Genomic DNA, 6,591 nt, shown 5'->3' with positions numbered 1-6,591 from the left:
ACAACTAGCGGCTTCTGTGTCCTGCGACGATCCTCTCCGGTATTGCTTCGTATTCCATGCTGTTCGTGTTCGTGTTCTAAGTTTTTGAAGGAGGGTCTCACAAACAGCAACCAACAGAGCAGGGAAATCCAGCTGCCGAAAGTCAGCTCATCTGATTTTGAAAGCTATCTTGCAACTGATGTGGGCAGGATTTTTTGAGAGAAGACGTCGCGTTTCCTGGAGTCTTCTGTCGCTAGTTACCACTACTAACTGAATTACCCTCAGAAGTTCAGGCGACAAAAAGCAATGCGGTGTCCGCGCGGGCAATGCTGCTTGTGAGTGCGTTTTCTTTTTCATGTTTTATAGTGTTCTGCTCGAAAATCTTATCTGTTGTTGGTTTTTCTTTCTTTTTGCAGAAAAACTAACCAACTGGCCCTAAATGATTTTCCTTTTTTCGTAACCACAAGCGGTAAGTTTTAAAACACCGTCGAACCCACTTATGACAGCCACAGTTATAACGAACGCTCACTTACTGCGGACGAGAGCGATGCTACCGTCAAAATATGGATTAGGGCAATGAGATTGCGTCACAGATATAACGAACAACCATGATGGTTTAACTCGGTTAGAACGAATGAGGCTCCCCGCTTTTAAGCTTCTGGCATAATTCCTGCAAACTTAAGCTTCCGGTAAGCGAACATATGGAAGAGCGTCTCCGGGCGCCCCGACACCCTCCTCCGAAAAGTACGCGGAGAGCCAAAAACGCCGTAAAAATAGGCTAGACATAGTCGAAAAACGGAACAGCTTTTACAAATGCTGCCGTCGAAAGCGACTGTCTTGAAAAGCGATACCTACACTGGTGAAAGCCACGGCAAGCTTTTACGTCAACATCCTAGTGTGCACGAGAAGGAACGGCAGCGACCGGCAACGGCTCTTTATGATCGTCAAGGCACGTGCACTGAGAAGCTTTAGGAGCTATGTTTTCGTACGCTACAGGCCGAAAACAAAAGCTCAGATAACGCGTGACTTTTTGTTTTCATGCGACGAGCGTACAACCAGGCATATGTGTTCCAAAGGTGTGATGGGCATTGAGCATGATTTCCTCTCCGAGTGGCTTGCACAGCTCGACCATGACATGGCGAAAAGAATACGAGCTCGTGCGTGATAACGTTGTAACGCACCGCGTGTTACCTTCTATAGCGGTAGTGGCAACGTTCTTCTCGTCACTAAGTGCGAAGTGCCCATTCCAGCTACCGGACATGGGTGTCAGCACGCGATGCAGATGTCATATCATCGGTGCATCATCCTGCTGATGCTGATAGCAATTTATACACCAGGTGGCCATGCTCCTGTTCGGGCATCTTTTTTCGCTGCTGTGAAAATGATTAAATCCACCTGGGTGCCACAGACTAAGGGGAGCATCGAGAATTGCTTCCCTCAAGAATGCTTTATGGGGCAATTAACGACTGGGAACACTTTTGAACATCCGCATGGGAGTTTTTAGCAATGTGTTGTTGATGCACAGACTGCCAGGCATGAATTAGCCAACACGAGATACGAGAACACGGCCCGGAGTAGCTAGCATAGGCCGTCATTTACGATCTTTGCAATGCAGTGGTCAGCAGACATGGGTGCAAATACCTGTGTGGGGTCCACCTCGTCGGTCAGCACTGGGATACTAAACCGTTCTGCACAAAAGAATTTTTAAGGGGAAAGAGTTTATGAACGCAATTGATTTCATATATTGCAAGACTTCACTTTAACAATCGATATATCCGCAAATATTCCGTCGATAGGCTTGCATACTTTAACGTGGCGGCCAGCCGAAGAATGAGGCGTGATGAACCATGAACAAGAGATGATTTAATGGCCGCTGGCCTAGCGCGAGCGCTCCGTCCCGCGCCACTGCCAGCTTCGTCTTCGTCACAATATTTTCGCTACTAACATTTTTTGCTATCGTGAAAGCGTTACCCATTGTCTTTCTATGGCAGACTTGATTGCTCGATGCGAGTGATGAAAACACAAAGAAAGGTTTTGCTACACATCAGAAGATTGGGTCATTATCTTCAGTATTTTCATATCAGTACCTTGCAGTTTTACAATAATCAAAATTTTTGGAAAAGGATTTTGGACATTACACTGCGTTGGCGTCGAGGCGCGAGCAGAGCATGCTGGAGGGAAAGAAGGACAAAAGGCGGAGAAGGTGACCTAAGAGGCAAGTTCAGATCGCGGAGGAGTTGCCCTCACCAAAACAGATTCCAAAATATTCTAAGAAGGGATCGTTCATAAAATGCTACGTTTTTCATACAAAACCACAGAAACAAGACGCTAATGGTGGCTACGTTTACTTTGCGCAGCATTAGTTGCAAGTATGGAGCTGATGGCCGTCGCTGAAGTAAGACGGCCAGTTGTTGCTTTTCACTGTGCTATCTGCAAACACACGAATTTGAGTGAAGTCTCACTGTTGCTTGCAGACATTTACACGAGCTCTCAAAGAGCTAAAAATACATTGCACACTGTATCGTATATAAGCTTCCAATTAGACATCCGGCATTCCTTGAACTTATCAGTTTGGCTAAGCCCAAGAACGTTCTCCCAAAGAACAAATTAACGATAAGCGGCTCTGGAAGGCTATTTTCATAAAAGGACAATGCGTAGAGCTGATCCGCCGGTACCCGATTGGAAGAAGAGAAATACTATCCACCCCTGTTAATCCCAGCATTCAGGGAACGTTAAAACGTCCTGTGCCGAAGATCTGCTGGTGGTACGCAGAATTCAGGCAGTTACTAAACTCGATCATGCCTCATATGTCTGACAGGAGCAAACCATAGCCATGTTTCCCGGTATGCAAGAAAAGTGGTTATGGCTGCGCTTAGTCGAAACGCCTTAGAGCACGTCACCTCGAGCGCTGCCTCCATGACAAAGCACTGGAAGAAACTCCAAACATCAAGCATCACGTCATGTGTGTCCTAAACAAACGTGCAGAACCCACTTGCAGGCTCTTCTCGGGCCCTAAGTTCAGCTCTCACAAGGCGGAAATTTTATTAGGTGAAATTGTAGTGCTTTTTTTTATATAGTAATGTAAACAATTACTGCATCAGAGTAATTTCGCGACGAAAGTAAATAGTTACCTTTGAAATTACTTTTATTAAAAACACCACGCATCTGTCCGCGCCTATAAAGGGGGGCAATATTTTCGATGTCCATTTAGAAGCAAGTTGCTCCTGGTGCGGTATAAACTAAGAAATCGGGAATTCTTGTGGGAGCTGTTACTTATTCTGACGCCTGTATCCCGCATCGCTTAATCCCGGCACCTATGTGCCTGGAGGGGTCTATAAATGTGAAGTACAGAATGACCTTCGACATATATGGGATTTAACCTATTATGCGATCGCATCATACCCTTAAAGTTGTCCTTAAACATCCCCTCCAATTTTCTTTTTCCTTTTTTGTATGGTATCATAGCGCCAAGTGACCACAAAGTGCTTTTGTGTCTCCTACTGCCCCCTTATATAAAACCCTGGCTAGAGGACTATAAGGGCTGCTACATGACGATGATGATGACTGCTCTCAAACTTTTAATCCAACAGTGTAATGAAACGCCTTATGTTGGTCGCTTCAAAGTTCCTAAAGGCAGGTTACACCGCCGCCATACTTTCAGCAAAGTCTAATGCAGTGTAACGCAAGTAGCTTTGCCTGAAAGTAAAGGCGTTGACGTTGTTTCTGACAACGCCATCATTATAAACTGTTTCATGCGCGGTGCGTTGGGGAAAGTTTGCCGTGCTTGCCACCAGAAAATATCACCGGCTAAAGTGAAACATTGTGAAGATTTCAGTCCTCAGAACACTTCTGCATAACAAAAACTTCATCTCTGAACTAATTCCTGTCATGCACGTTTCTGCAAGGTAATCAATTTACTGATGTCGTTTTTCTTTTTTTTTTTCACGGTTGTAGGCTGCGGATTTACCTCAGAAACTTCAGCGCTACACAACTTCAATATCTGCCTGTAAAGTTTTTGCCACGGCTTGAAAGTCTGTTATGCTTATTAACTTCCTCATTTCCTTTAAAGTCGATTCCATATCTACGATTAAAAATTTCTGATAAGAAACATAAATACCCGACTCTGACCTCAATCGCTAATTACATACACAGCTTACAGGTGCTTGTTTTGTAGCGTTAGACGAAGAGTTCCAGAGCATCAACAACTCTTTAAACTTCAAGAACTTTGGACATATGCTAGATAAGCGAATGCACTGTAATTTTTGTTCTAAAGTGTGCAAACTACGGCTGTGGCTTGCAGCTATAGTAGTACAATCGACGCTCGTTACAGTGAATCTGGATAAAACGGACAGTAGAACATCACGAACAATAGGACTAATTGTATTTCGTCACCCCTCATTTTCAATCTAACATGGTCCACTTCCGATTCATCGTTCTAATACAGCCGAAACCTCGAAAGCTGTCGGTGGCGGGGTCCCTGACCCTCGCCGGCCGTAGTTTGACATCTGCGTTCCGGTTGACTGGAAGTATATTGCTGCAAGGTATTTGCCCTTTCCGGCAAAACGAGGCATCGTTATTATTAAAACCTGCAAATATGTAAAAAGAAGAAAAGAAAACTCTTTCAGAAAGCACGAAAAGCCTAATGGATGTATACGTTCCAGCAATGTAGACATTAAAAATTCTGAACAGTTTTTCAGGCAAGGTGAACCATTATCGAGCTGTTCCCTCCGTGCCAAATATAACAGACAGACCGGCGCAACATAGATGATCACAAGTCACAGAATAACCATGTGTTAATTTGATAAGGAGAATTAGGAACACAGAGGGAGAGGCCCGGCTGAGAAGATATGCCGCCGGAACTTGCTGTCGAGGAGGTGGTACGTGATAGCAAAGCAGACATATCAGGTCTGCTTGACATGAAATAAAAAGCGAAGATAAAATAAAAACACACAGGTTTCTGTGTAATTTCGAGGTCTATATTTTACACACATGAAACAATTTACCAAGCAGTAAGCTCTGTTAATATACCTTTCCTTTACAAAAGGCATTTAATTTCGTGTTCCTAACGCCTCTCCTATAAGGTATCGTGTAGCGCTTTTCTGTGTTTAAATTTGCTAGTTTCCAACCGTGAACTCGTCGAAGAAGATGTGTCAAAAAAGCTCCCCAATGGACATTAAAACTCCCAATGCCATCCTTCGAGCTTTAAGGACATCCACTGGACGTCCAAGGGAGTTCCAGTGCTCATTTGAAGAGAGCACAAACATTCAAATCAGGGGTGCGCTGTCCCGAAGGCGGCGTCACGGTGTGGTATGATTCGAGTTGCTTGGCGGCTTGTGCCCGCGTACCCCGGAATTCATCTTTCTTCACTCCGCGCCCATGAGTTACAGGAGGCAGTGCGGATGGCCCGATGCGCGGAGTTCCCGGAGCTGTCCGATGAGCATTATTTATTTATTCAAACAAATACCTCACAGGTTCCACACTTGGAACATTGCGTGAGGGGAGGGGTTACAATATTTAGCAGGCAAAAGATGGTACAAAGTGGAAAGAACAAAAGTAAACAATATTAAATACATTGGACTGCAAACAATTATTACACCGTACTTGAAGAAAACCGTATTATATTGACACAGAAGAAAAAAAAACAGCAAACAAATAGCGACACTGCATGGATTTGACGACACATACGAACACAGTTTATGTACAATATCATGGATGCATAAGGGTGGTTAATTTGTTGTTGAACATTAATGGGTCACGTATGGTAGCAATGCAATCCGGAAGACCATTCCAACACTTGATAGCACGTGGCAAAGCAGAAGAATTAAACGCGAGTGTTCGGCCGAATAGACGTTGGAAGCTAAGATTATTATGTAGGCGACGTGAAGTGCGCATTGGGCGTGTAAGTGGTAGTATGGATGCGTGACGACTGTATATTAGTTTCTGTAGTAAGCAAAGAAGTGCAATATCCCTACGTGTCTGTAAACTTGTTAGCGATAAAGATAACTTAATGCTTGCTACGCTGGAATGACGGTTGTAGTCGTGAGAAATAAAACGCGCTGCGCGGTTCTGAATTGCTTCGAGGGAATGAATTAAATAATTTTGAGAATGGTTTGGTTTGGTTTGGTTTATGGGGTTTAACGTCCCAAAGCGACTAAGGCTATGAGAGACGCCGTAGTGGAGGGCTCCGGAAATTTCGACCACCTGGGGTTCTTTAACGTGCACTGATATCGCACAGTACACGGGCCTCTAGAATTTCTCCTCCAAAGAAATTCCAGCCGCCGCGGCCGGGATCGAACCCGCGTCTTTTGGGTCAGCAACCGAGCACCATAGCCGCTGAGCCACCGCGGCGGCTTTTGAGAATGGGAATGAATTAAATTAATTTTGAGGATGCTGCCGACGCTGCCCTGGTCCTTTGCTGGTTGTCCTGGAACAGCTTGCTGAGAATAGTCGGGTTGTTGTTCGGTCGATGAAGGCTTGGTCGCTGTCTTCGGAAGGTTGGGTTCGGTGCTCGGTTGAATTGATTTCCGTTCAGCTCCCATGGAGCCTGCGTTTGCATGCATCATACGTTTCTTCACCTTTACCGTAGTGAAAGCGTGGCAACATAATACAAAC

Source organism: Amblyomma mixtum, chromosome 1 (assembly GCF_055824585.1).
Source record: "Amblyomma mixtum isolate Tamu chromosome 1, ASM5582458v1, whole genome shotgun sequence".
In the NCBI taxonomy this organism is placed as follows: domain Eukaryota; kingdom Metazoa; phylum Arthropoda; class Arachnida; order Ixodida; family Ixodidae; genus Amblyomma; species Amblyomma mixtum.
This window is presented reverse-complemented; position numbering follows the sequence as displayed.